The 13390-nt window shown below is 45.5% G+C and overlaps 1 protein-coding gene across 1 annotated transcript in view; it reads left to right on the top strand.

The window, feature by feature from the left end:
* Positions 1 to 9112: 9112 nt before the first annotated feature.
* LOC121291961 (class I histocompatibility antigen, F10 alpha chain-like) overlaps positions 9113 to 13390 on the top strand; it is a 99242-nt gene continuing 94964 nt past the window's right edge. Inside the window, exon 1 of the transcript XR_005946134.1 lies at positions 9113 to 9217. The gene's annotated coding sequence lies outside the window, so the exon portion shown is untranslated. The remainder of the gene's footprint in view (positions 9218 to 13390) is intronic.

The raw sequence follows: 13390 nt of genomic DNA, 5'->3' as shown, positions 1-13390 counted from the left end.
TTGACCACCCCATCTATATCTTCCTGTAGCCCAAGACACTCAACTTCACTTAACCACCCAGCCAATCTTTCTGTCATCTGCAAACTTACCAATCCTGCTCCCCAGGTAGTCATCTATGTTATTTAGAGCAATGACAAATAATAGGGGACCCAGCACAGATCCTTGAGGTATGCCACTGGACATTGGCTTCCAGTGACTAAAGCATCCTTCTGTCATCACCCTCTGCCTCCTACAACTAAGTCAATTTTGAATCCACCTTATCAAATTACCCTGTATCCCATGTGCATTTATCTTCTTTATAAGTCTCCCATGTGGCATCTTGTCAAAGGCTTTGTTGAAATCCATGTAAACTACGTCAACTACACTACCCTCATCTACACACCCGGTCACCTCCTCAAAAAATTCAATCAAATTTGTTAGGCGTAACCTCCCTCTGACAATCCCTGATCAAACCTTGCCTCTCCAAGTGGAGATAGACACTCTCCTTCAGAAATTTCTCCAATAGTTTCCCTACCACTGATGTGAGACTCACTGGCCTGTAGTTCCCCGGTTTATTTCTACAACCCTTCTTAAATAGCAAAACCACATTAGCTGTTCTCCAGTCCTCTGGCACCTCCCCCGTGGCCAGAGAGGAATTAAAAATTTGGGTCAGAGCCCCTGCGATCTCCTCCCTTGTCTCCCTCAGCAGTCTGGAACACAAATCATCTGGACCTGGAGGTTTGTCCACTTTTAAGCTTCCAATACTTTGTCACTCCCTATATCAATTTGATTAAGAACATTGCAGTCTTTCTCCCCGAGCTCGATAGCTTCATCCTCATTCTCTTGGGTGAAGACGGATGTGAAGTATTCATTCAACACTCTGGCGATGTTCTCTAGCTCCACCCATAGATTGCCCCATTGGTCCCTAATGGGCCCTTCTTTATCCCTGGTTATCCTCTTCCCATTGATATACTTATAGAACATCTAGGGATTTTCTCTACTTTTACCAGCCAGAGCTTTCTCATATCCCCTCTTTGCTCTCCTAATTGCTTTCTTAAGCTCCACCCTGCACTTTCTGTACTCCGCTAATGCCTCTGCTGATTTGCTTCCCTTGTACCTGCTAAAATCCTCTCTTTTCCTTCTCACTGTAACTTGAATATCTCTGGTCATCCATGGGTTCTCTGGGCTTGTTACTCCTTCCTATCACCCTAGAGGGAACATGTTGAGCCCGTACCCTCCCCATTTCCTTTTTGAACACTCTCCACAGTTCCTGTGTAGATTTCCCCACAAGTAACTGTTCCCAGTCTACCTTAGCCAGATCGTGCCTTATTTTACTAAAATCCACTCCCCGCCAATTCGAAACATTTTTTTGCAACTTGTCGATTTCTTTGTGCATAACAAGCTTAAACTGTACCATGTTGTGGTCACTATCACTAAAATGCTCCCCCACCACCACCTCAGCCACCTGTCCAGCTTCATTCCCCAGAATTAGGTCCAGAACTGCGCCATCCCTTGTTGGACCCTCTATATATTGACCTAAAAAGTTCTCCAGTACACATTTCAAGAAATCCACTCCATCCAAGCCCTTAACACTATGTTTATCCCAAATAATGTTGGGAAAGTTGAAATCACCTAATATAATTACCCTCTTGTTATTGCTTTTACACACCTCCACAAATTGTGCACATATTTGCTCCTCAGTTTCCCACTGACTACTTGGGGGTCTATAATAAACACCTAACAATGTGGCTGCCCCTTTTTTATTCATAAGCTCTACCCACAAAACTTCATTCGATGCCCCCTCCAAGATATCATCTCTCCTTACTGCAGTAACTGACTCCTTAACTAATAATGCAATGCCTCCTCCTCTTTTACTCCCTCCCCTGTCTCACCTGAAGATTCTATATCTCCCTCAACATGTCTCAGTGATGGCTACTATATCACAATTCCACGTGTCAACCCTCACCCTTAACTCATCCATTTCCCTGTAATATTGCGGGCATTAAGTAGAGGCCATCCAGTCTTCCCTTACTGCCTTGAAGCTTAACGTAGCTGGACTCACTCTGACTTGATTGTTTTACTGTATTATGATGTGTCCCTATTCTGCTAACATTCTGTGTCTCCTTCCCCTGCTGCTTGTAATGGCTTCTCTTCCTGCTCCCACACCGTGACCTCTTGGGTCCCCCAAGGATTTATTCTTTCTCCTCTCCTGTTTCTCATCAACTTACTGCCCCTCGCTGACCCCATCCAAACATAAGAGCATCAGCCTCCACATGTACACCGACAACATTCAGGTCAACATCGCTCTGACCTCTCTCAGCTTCTTTACAGTCTCTAAATTGTTTGGCATTCTGTATTGGATCATCTGCAATTTTCTTGAATGAAACCTTGGAAAATCTGAAGTCAATGCCTTTGATCACCAGCACAAGCTCCATTCCCTTGCACTGATTCCACCCTCCTCCCTGATCATTGTCTCAGGCTGAATCAAACCTTGGTGAACTGTTTGACCCTGAGCTGAGCTCCCAGCCCCATTGGTTGTTGGTTGTTAGTTGGTAGCACACTGCCCCTGAGTCAGAGGTTGTGGGTTCAAACCCCACTCCAGAAAGTCAAGAACATTATTTAAACGGAACCTCAAGTGCAGTGTGGGGGGAGTGCGATACTGTCAAATGTGCCACCTTTTGGATGACCGAAAACAGCTTATCTGGTCATTGTCACACTGGCTTTGTGGGATCTTGCTGTGCACAGGTTCACTGCCGTGTTTCCCACAGTGATTACACTTCTAAAGTCCTCCATTACAGCCTCTCCATCACCGAGGCCATCGATTTCCAGCTCAGTGTCTTTCTCTCATCTCCACGCCCCCCTCACCTCCTGCCGAAATTCTCATCCATCTTTTTGTCACCAGCATAATCACTTTTCCAATGACCTCCTGGCCAGCCTCCCATCTTCCACCCTCTGGGAACAGGAGCTGATTCATCAGGTTGCTGCTCATATCTCCTTTGCTGCTGTGAGCTGGAGGTGGTGGCGTATTGGTATTGTCACTGGGCTAGTAATCCAGAGACCCCAAATAATGCTCCAGGGTCCTGAGTTTGAATCCCTTCATGGCAAATGGTGAAAATTGAATTCAGTAAAAACCTGGAATTAAAAGTCTGATGATGACCATGAAACCATTGCCGATTGTTGTAAAAACCCACCTGGTTCACTAATGTCCTTTAGGGGAGGAAATCTGCTGTTCTGGCCTCCATGTGACTCCAGACTTACAGCAATGTGGTTGGTTGTTAAATGCCCACTGACCAAGGGCAATTAGAGATGGGCAATAAATGCTGGCCTAGCCGAGCAATGCCCACATCCCATGAATCAAAAAGAAACCTAGTTTCTCATTTCAGACAGGATCCTGGTGTTAAAACGAAGTGAGGGACTACAGGAGATTGTCACTATGTGGTTGTCATTCATCTTGATCAGTTGGTGCTGTTTGGAAAATATCATTGATTCCTTATTAACCAATCCCTTCATTTGCTTCTTTAACAGACACTGACTCCTTCACAGTGCTGTACACGGGAACCTCCGGCATTCCTGATCACCCTGAGTTTGTAGGTGTGGCAATGCTCAATGAAGTAATGTTATCCTATTATGACAGTGACACCATGCAGATGGCTTCCAGACAGCAGTTCATAACGGACTATCTGAATGTGGAAAACTGGGATTACCTCAACCGCCTGGGAAAGGAACGTTACGACGTAATGAAGAAGACTTTTAACACGATCACGAAAGGGACGAACCACACGGCTGGTATGTCCAGTCAGACTGGAATCTCCCACTGGCGGCCAGGTTAACTGGGGTGGAGTGGGGATGTGCAGCGGGAGTGGTACTGTCCCATTGGTAATGAAGCAATGAGATTTTGTGTTGTTTTGCCCACTCTCCAACCCCCAGCTGCTTCCACTTTCCCAGTCAACCCCATATCATCCCGTGGACCATTCCTGGTTTTTTTACTTCCTGCTTTATTCCTGCTTCTGGGGCCTCCCTCTTCCCCGCAGCCTGGCCCTGTCTTCCTGACTATTCCCACCTCTCGGTTCAAACATAAATGATATCGGGTGATGGTGGGAAAAGGTGAGGGAGAGAAGTTGAGCAAGTTGATAAAAATAGAGATGTGGAGAGAGGGAAATAGGGAAGTGAGTGAGGGGGAGGGGAGCGACAGACATGAAGGACTAGAGAAAGGTTAACAAAGGAGAAGGAGAGACACCCAAAATGGAGAAAGGAGCAGGAAACATTAGCAGACAGGGTGATAGTGGAGACAGAGAGTGATATGGGGAAAAGCATGGCATGAACGGAGGCGGTGGACTGAGGGGAGGCAGTATTGGCATTGTTACAGGACTGACAATCCAGAGACTCAGACTAATGTTCAGGTTCAAATCCCACCATGACAGCTGGTGGAATTTAAATTCAACTAATAAATAAGAAATGAAAAGCTCATCTCAGTAATTGTGACCATGAAACCATTGTCGAGTGTCATAAAAATCCATCTGGTTCACTGATGCCCTTTAGGGAAGGAAATTGGCCGTCCTTACCCGGTCTGGCCTACATGTGACTCCAGACCCACAGCAATGTGACTGATTGTTAAAAGCTCTCTGAAGTGGCTGAGCGAGACACTCAGTTGTAACAGAAAACCAATACGGAAAAGTGAAAAGGGAATGAAACAGGACAGAGCACCCGGCATTGACCTCGGCAGCAGAAACGACAACGGCAAACTCAGCCCTATAGGCCCTGCAAAGTCCTCCTTACTAACACCTGGGGCCTAGTGCCAAAATTGAGAGAACTGTCTCACAGACTAGTGAAGCAACAGCCTGACATAGTCATCCTCACGGAATCATACCTGCCATGCAATGACCTCATCACCTTTCTAGGATATATCCTATCCCAACCCCAGGACAGAACAGGCCCAACGAAGGTGGCATACAGTTGGGAGGGAGTTGCTCTGGGAGTGCATGAAGTCTTATGGCATCAAGTCAAACATGAGCAAGGAAACCTCCTGCTGATTACCATGTACCGCACTCCCTCAGCTGATGAATCAGTGCTCCTCCATGTTGAACACCAATTGTAGGAAGCACTGAGGGTGGCAAGGGCATGGGGGACTTCAATGTCTTTCACCAACAGTGGCTCAGTAGCACCACTATTAACCAAACTGGCTGAGTCCTAAAGGACATCGCTGCTAGACTGGATCTGCAGCAGGTGGTGAGGGAACCAACAAGAGGGAAATAACTTTTTGATCTTGTCCTCACCAATGTACCTGTCATAGATGCATCTGTACATAACAGTATCGGTAGAAGGGGCCACTGCACAGTCCTTGTGGAGTCCGGTCTTCACATTGAAGATACCCTCCATCATGTTGTGTGGCACTACCACTGTGCTAAATGGAATAGATTTCAAACAGGTCTAGCAACTCAAGTCTAGGCATCCATGAGGTGCTGTGTGCTATCAGCAACAGCACAATTGTACTCAAACACAATCTGTAACCTCACAGCTCGGCATATCCCCCACTCTACAATTATCACCAAGCCAGGGGATCAACTCTGGTTCAGTGAAGAGTGCAGGAGGGCATACTAGGAGCAGCACCAGGCATGCCTAAAAATGAGGTGTCAACCTGGTGAAGCTATAACACAAGACTACTTGTGTGCCAAACAGCATAAGCAGCAAGGGATAGACAGAGCTAAGCAACCCCATAAACAATGGATCAGATCTAAGCTCTGCAGTCCTGCCACATCTGGTTGTGAATAGTGGTGGACAATTAAACAACTCACTGTTGGAGGAGGCTCCACAAATATCCCCATCCTCAATGATGAGGGAACTCAGCACATCAGTGCAAAAGGTAAGGCTGAAGCATTCGCAACAATCTTCAGCCAGAAGTACCGAGTGGATGGTCCACCTCGGCCTCCTCCGGAGGTCCCTAGCATCACAGATGCCAGTCTTCAGCCAATTTGATTCACTCCACATGATATCAAGAAATGTTTATTGCAAAGGCTTTGGGCTCTGACAATATTCCGGCAATAGTACTGACGACTTGTGCTCCCGAGCTCACCACGCCCCTAGCCAAGCTATTCCAGTACAACTACAACACTGGCATCTACCCGGCTATATGGAAAATTGCCCAGGTATGTCCTGTACACAAAAAGCAGGACAAATCCAACCCAACCAATTACCACTCCATCAGTCTACTCTCCATCATCAGTAATGTAATGGAAGGGGTTATCAACAGTGTTATCAAGCGGCACTTGCTTAGCAATAACCTGCTCACTGACAGTGTGGGTTCCGCCAGGGCCACTCAGCTCCTGACCTATTTACAGCCTTGATACAAACATGGACGAAAGATCTGAACTCCCAAGGTGAGGTGAGAGTGACTGCCCTTGACATCAAGACAGCATTTGACTGTGTGTGGCATCAAGGAGCCCTAGCAAAACTGCAGTCAATGGGAATCGGGGGGAAAACTCTCTGTGGATTAAAATCGTACCTCACACAAGGGAAAATGATTGTGGTTGTTGGAGGTCAGTCATCTCAGCTCCAGGACATCACTGCAGGAGTTCCTCAGGGTAGTGTCCTTTGCCCAACCATCTTCAGCTGCTTTATCAATGACTTTCCTTTCATTTTAAGGACAGAAGTTGAGATGTTCATTGATTATTGTATAATATTCAGCACCATTCGTGACTCCTCAGATAGTGAAGCAGTCCATGTCCAAATGCATTAATTGCTGGAAGAGATTCAGACTTGGGCTGATAACTGAGGAGTAGTATTCACATGACACAAGTGCCAGGCAATGATCATATCCAACAAGAGAGAATCTAACCATCACCCCTTGACGTTCAATGGCGTTACCATCACTGAATGTCATACCATCAACATTCTGGGGATTACCATTGACCAAAACTGAATTGGGCTAGCTACATAAATACTGTGGCTATAAAAGCAGGTCAGAGGCTTGGAATCCTGCAGTGTGTAACTCACCTCCTGACTCCCCAAAAGCTTGTCCACCATCTACAAGGCACAAGTCAGGAGTGTGATGGAATATTCCCCACTTGCCTGGATGAGTGCAGCTCCCACATCACTCAAGAAGTTGGACAACATTCATGAAAAAGCAGCCACTTGATTGGCACCCCATCCACAAACAATCACTCCCTCCACCACTGACACACAGTAACAGCAGTGTGTACCATCTACACGATGTACTGCAGTAACTCACCAAGGTTCCTTTGACAAGCATCCTCTTTATTTGTTATTAATGGTGAAGTTTCCTCTCTCTGTTATGAACGGTGAAGTGTTCTCTCTGTATTTGTTATTAATGGTGAAGTATCCTTTCCATTTGCTTTTTGTCTGAATAGCCTGGGCATGATTTGGAGACAGAGACTGGCCCAGTACCTGCATCTCCTTCTCGCCCTATTGGACTGAATCCAGATTTGCAGGAGCCCCTACTTCTGGAGACCACCCGGTTGCGTGAGTTGCCAAAAGGTGCTTGTTTAAAGGGATCACCAGCTGCTGATAGGACTCCACTCCAGTGCCTTTGACTGTCCTGAGACAGCCACACAAGGCAATTGGTATTATTTGACTCATAGCTGGGATGTGGCTAACAGCTGCTGGAGTGTGTCCACATACCGGTGGGCCTGTTTCTCACTTCACTAGAAGCGAAGGTTCCTCCTACATCCCCTGCAGTTCAGCCGAGGGCTAAACATACCTTGTTGGCATTAGCTAATGTGAAGAGGCACAACTGGAGTTCATGTGATGCTGAGACTCTGTATTGGTGGGAGAGATTTACACACTCGGTCCCTCTTTGCAGTAAACTAGCCAGCGGCAGTGGATCATGTAACTGCATTTTACACATAAGATCACCATGAGGCCAAACCACTGACACGCAATTGCTAGAGCAATTCTATATTAATCCCGCTGGCCCGCTCTCTACCCATAGCCCTCTATTAATCCCAGTCTAATCACAATGCTCCACCCCAGCCCCATAGTTTTATTTTAATCCCAATGACCCACTCCCTCTCCCTATCCTTGTACCAACTGCAAACTTGATCCCCTTTCCCCTCTGATCGGACTGTGACTCCAATCCCCCATTTCTATCTGATACTAGATCCCCTTTCCCCTCTGATCAGACTATGACTCTAATCCTTCATTTCTATCTGATATTAGATCCCATTTCTCCTCTGATCAGACTATGACTCTAATCCCCCATTTCTATCTGATACTAGATCCCCTTTCCCTTCTGATCAGACTGTGGCCAGGATCAGTTTGTAACTCTCTCCTGTGTGATTATTTCCCAAAACTGCAGTAATTTTAACATAATGCATTAGACCATCAAGCTAACGGACTGAGTGGAAAGCTGGATTTACACCACATTCCATGTTGTTCTCTGCTAGCTTCAATTTAGTGTAAAATCTAACGGGATGTTGGACCAGTGTTGCAAATTGCCCTGTCAATTTCCTTACCAAGTGGGTTCCACTGAAATTGTCCTGTCTGAATTGCAAGAAGGCGTTTCTAACAAGCAGTGAATTATTGATTGCTGATTTCTGTTTTGTTACTGACAGGATTTCACATTATACAAAGGTTAAGGACTGTTAATGTCACTGAAGATGGCTCTGTTCAGAGATCGATGCGGTTTGGATTTGATGGGAACGACTATATTAGCTTAGAGACAGACAGAATGAGATGGTCACAACCAATCCCAATGCAGTGAAGATTAAAGAGAAATGGAATTTGGATGAATCCTGGAACAAGCATTGGGAATGGCAGTTGGAAGAAGAACTAGTTGGCCTATTAAAGAAATATTTACAAGTTGGAAAGTAATATCCCAGAAGGAGAGGTATTTATTTTAGTTTTGACCCCATGTTCTGATCTAACTTCACTGGTCTATGAAAGCGTTCTCCCATTCCATTCAGTGTCTGTCTATTGTTTGTGTTTTCACCCTTTCCCATTACAGTTCAGCCTGAAGTGTTCATCTCCAGAAGTGACCCCAATAGTCAGTACAAGCCGCTCACTCTCTCCTGCCTGGTTACTGGGTTTTATCCTGTAGACGTTGAGGTGAGCTGGCTAAGGAATGGAGAGGTAATGTCTGAGACACTATCCTCGGGGGTTTGACCCAAGCACAATGGGACCCATCAGATCCAGAAAGAGATTGAAATAAATGCTGGGGATGAGGATCAATACTCCTGTCAAATTGAACACAGCAGCCTGGCAGAGACCCAGCTCCATCAGTGGGGTAAGGAACTGTAGTGTGTGCGTGTGTGTGTGTGTGTGTGTGTGTGGGTGGGTGTGCTGGGTCTCTGGGACATGAAAAGAAATCCAGAACGTTATTCTTTTGCTGTTTTAAAAAAATGGACTTTCTGATGAACTAATAAACGATGGCTGCTCTCGGTCACATGACCACAGTATTGCCTCTTTGTCTGGGAGCTACCCCGCAACAACTTCCCTCCCCCAGAAGTTACAAGAACAAAAGAATTATTTTCTCAGCTGTGGAATCTCACATCTCATTGTACAGACCCCTTGTAATCCCAAAAGTCCAGGAGACTCACACATTAGAACTCGTCGAGCCTACAGAGTTGTGACACACTCATGTCACACCTGAGACTGTCCAGGCCCATTTCAAAGGGGGAACAAAGATGGTGTTTGTGTCTGCTAAGCTCACCTTGCTAGTGGAGTCAATGAGTCTGCCTAGACAATGGCTTCCCAACACCAGACCCTCAATAGGGATGGTAAACCTTTCAATAACTAAGGACTGGGTCACAATCAGTCCTGAAATCAAAGCCAGTTCCAGGCACTGGGTAAAAGTCCCTTTTCAAGTCATTGAGGAGGAAGAAGGTCACATGGCCTGAGGGACCATTTCAAAATCCATATATTCCTTTGAGAACTGAGAAATCCTCAGGCTGCTGTTTAACATCAACTGGACAGGATTCCAGTCAGTTACCACCTCTCCAGCCCCCAAAGCCTGCTTAATTTTAAAAATCTCTGATCGATGCCTGCCAAGCGGTGTAAGCGCAGAAGCCCAGAGTGCTGCAGCATTGTTTGTTTCAAGGATTTATGTCTTGTTATCTCAAACCAGAAACTAATCAGAACTGAACCCTGTCACAAAGGAAACGCCCTCTGGACTTTGCCTCATGGGCTCTGGAAATCACGTGAAGTAATATTAATTTCAGTGGTTCTTGTACTATAAAAATCTTATCTTCTGTCCTCCATTTACTGTGCGTGTGTGTGTGTGGAGTGTGTGTATGCGCGTGTGTGTGGTGTGTATGTGTGTGTGTGCGTGAATGTGTGTATGCGTGTGTGTGTATGATGTGTGTGTACGTGCACATGTGTGGTGTGTGTGTGTGTGTGTTTGGAGTGGGCAGTTGTGGACACTCCTTCCCTGGGTTTCTTCCTGAATGTGAATTAAACTAACCTTCTGAGTTAGTCATAATGTGAGTTTGCTGCAGATTGTTGGTAAATTGGATCAGAAAATCCAGGGGATTGGGAAACGACGCCACCTAATAAGCTCTAACTAATTTAAAACACCTACTGTTTGTGGACAGGTGGGAAGAGGAAATGTGTTCAGTTTTCCTATCTCTCTCCTGTCCGTAAGTGTGTCTATGTTTGTGTGGATATGTGATATCATGACGCACTATTGCTCCATATCTGTTTGCTGCCCTTCTTCAACAGAAATCTCCCAATCTCAGTGCTGATCATTTCAATTGACACCTCCCCATCCCCCCTATCCTCCCGGCATCCACAGATTTAGGGAGAGATTTCCACTACCCTTTTTGTGAAGGAGTGCTTTCTGCTTCTGCTCCGAAATGACCTCGCTCTAATTTTACGGCTACACTGTCTTGTTCCAGATGTTACAGGCCTAAGTAATCCAAAGGCCCAGGCTAATGCTCTGGGGAACACAAGGTCAAATCCCACCACAGCAGTTGCAGGGATTTAAATTTAATTAATAAATATGGAATTAAAAGCTCGTTTTAGTATGATAATCATGAAGCTATTGGATTGTTGTAAAAAACCCATGCCGCTCATTAACTTTGTTACCATCTCGGTAGAGAGCAGTAACTTTTATTTGACTTGAAGAAATCCAAAATCTCAGTTATTTACGAAGAGGATGCTCTGATATGGCAGGTGGTAATTGCCAGGCTGACCAAATCCCAAAGGGAAACTTGGTCAAGCCAGCACAATGATTTGCAACTTGTATTTATTATGAGAAGGTGTATGTACTGAAGTCAGAGGTAAAGATCCCACTGCCACTTTTGGAGATTTTAAATATTAAATTAAAACATTTATAAACAAAAGAAAAGAAAACTTAAACTCACAAGATTTCAGTTACACAGCTAAATTTAGTCTTCCAGCATTTCCCAAAAGATTCCTACTTAGCTGGACTTTCAAATAAACACCCTTTTCCAGGCAACAGTCTTTATAGATTCTTAATCTATAAAACATCCAGTAATATTACTGCAAGGCACTGTTTCTATAAGGGATGTATTTCACAAGCTTCTCTCTCCTTCTCACTCTACAATGGAAAACCAAGGCTTGTAACAAAACCTTGCCGGACGATTCCAATCCAGCCAATTACTGCCCTATTGGTCTGCTCTCAATCATCAGCAATGTAATGGAAGGGGTTTTGACAGTGCTATCAAGTGGCAGTTATACAGTTATTCTGACAGATGCTCAGTTTGGGTTCCGTCAGGGGAACTCTGATCCTGACCTCATTACAGCATCAGTCCAAACATTCACAAAGAAGCAGAACTCAAGAGTTGAGATAAGAGTGACTACTCTTGACATCAAGGCAACATTTGACCCAGTGTAGCATCAAGGAGCCCTAGCAAAACTGGAGTCAATGGGAATCAGGGGGAAAACTCTCCACTAGCTGGGGTCATATCTAATGGAAAGGACGATGACTGTTGGAGGTCAGTCACCTCAGCTCCAGGACATCATTGCAGGAGATCCCCAGGGTAGGTCCTCGGCCCAGCCATCTGCAGCTGCTCCTTTAATTCCCTTCCTTCATAAGGTCAGAAGTGGGGATGTTCACTGAAGATTGCCCATTGTTCAGCACCATTCACGAACCCTCAGATACTTGAACATACTAGTCCATGTTCAAATGCAGCAAGACCAGGACAATATCCAGTTCAGAAGAAGCTCTCGGTACAATCCAACAGCAGGTCTTAGTCCTAAACTACTGCAGTGAACCCACCATGGTCAACACAGGAAATAAGTGAGAGAATCCAGCTCCAGAAAAGTCTCCACAAATGTCCAGAGATTGAGTTCCAGACACTTAGACAAGGATCAGCTGATCAAAGAGAGACAGGATGGATTTGTGAATGGGAGCTCATGTCTGACTCATCTCATTGAATTTTATGAGGAGCTCAGTAACATGGTGGATCAGGGAGTGTTTATGGATCTGGTCCCGATGGACTTCCGGAGGGGATATCCCATCAGGTCCCCACCAAACCCATCAATTCCAAATCAGCTGTTTCGGTTAAAATTGTCCCTGATTAATCCATTGGGAATGAATCCATAACGTACGTATAATGCTGGTACTATTCCAATGCATTTCAGAAAGCCCAGAAAACAGTGTGGGATCCTCACAACTTGGAATTATAATTGGACTCACAATCGCAGCTTGTTATATTCAGGATAATCATAACAATTGTTTGGGAATAGCAAAGGAGAGGTAAGAATCTGAGGTAGGAATGGAGGACTGAGGAAACAGTGAGTGTGGGGGAATCTCCAGTACTGGGAGTACAGGACACTGAGAGGGGAGAGTGAGAGAGAGGGGAATGTGGAACTGAGGGGACAGAGTGAGTGTGGGGGAACCTCCAGTACTGGGAGTACAGGACACTGAGTGGGGAGAGTGAGAGAGAGAGGAATGTGGAACTGAGGGGACAGAGTGAGTGTGGGGGAATCTCCAGTACTGGGAGTACAGGACACTGAGAGGGGAGAGTGAGAGAGAGAGGAATGTGGAACTGAGGGGACAGAGTGAGTGTGGGGGAATCTCCAGTACTGGGAGTACAGGACACTGAGAGGGGAGAGTGAGAGAGAGAGGAATGTGGAACTGAGGGGACAGAGTGAGTGTGGGGGAATCCCCAGTACTGGGAGTACAGGAGACTGTGTTGAATGGAACTGATTTAATTCACACACACACATACACACGTATAAACATGTCTTGTTCCCTGTCTGACCTTCCTTTGAATGATAGGCCCAGACCAGGTCTAATATTGATCATTAAACCCACCACACACACTCACATCCTCACCTACTGAATATCGATGGAATGGAAGGGATCGACAGAATCTCCATAAAGTGTAAGGATGGAGGGATGTGTGGGAATGAGTATTTCTTACACAATCTCCATTCCCTCACACCTGTTGTGTTCTCGCTCTCTGATAATGGATTATTCCCCATTCTAACT

The sequence above is a fragment of the Carcharodon carcharias genome, chromosome 19 (genome assembly GCF_017639515.1).
Source record: "Carcharodon carcharias isolate sCarCar2 chromosome 19, sCarCar2.pri, whole genome shotgun sequence".
Taxonomy (NCBI): Eukaryota; Metazoa; Chordata; class Chondrichthyes; order Lamniformes; family Lamnidae; genus Carcharodon; species Carcharodon carcharias.
The sequence above is the reverse complement of the archived record's forward strand: the minus strand, read 5'-3'. Positions and strand labels throughout refer to the sequence as shown.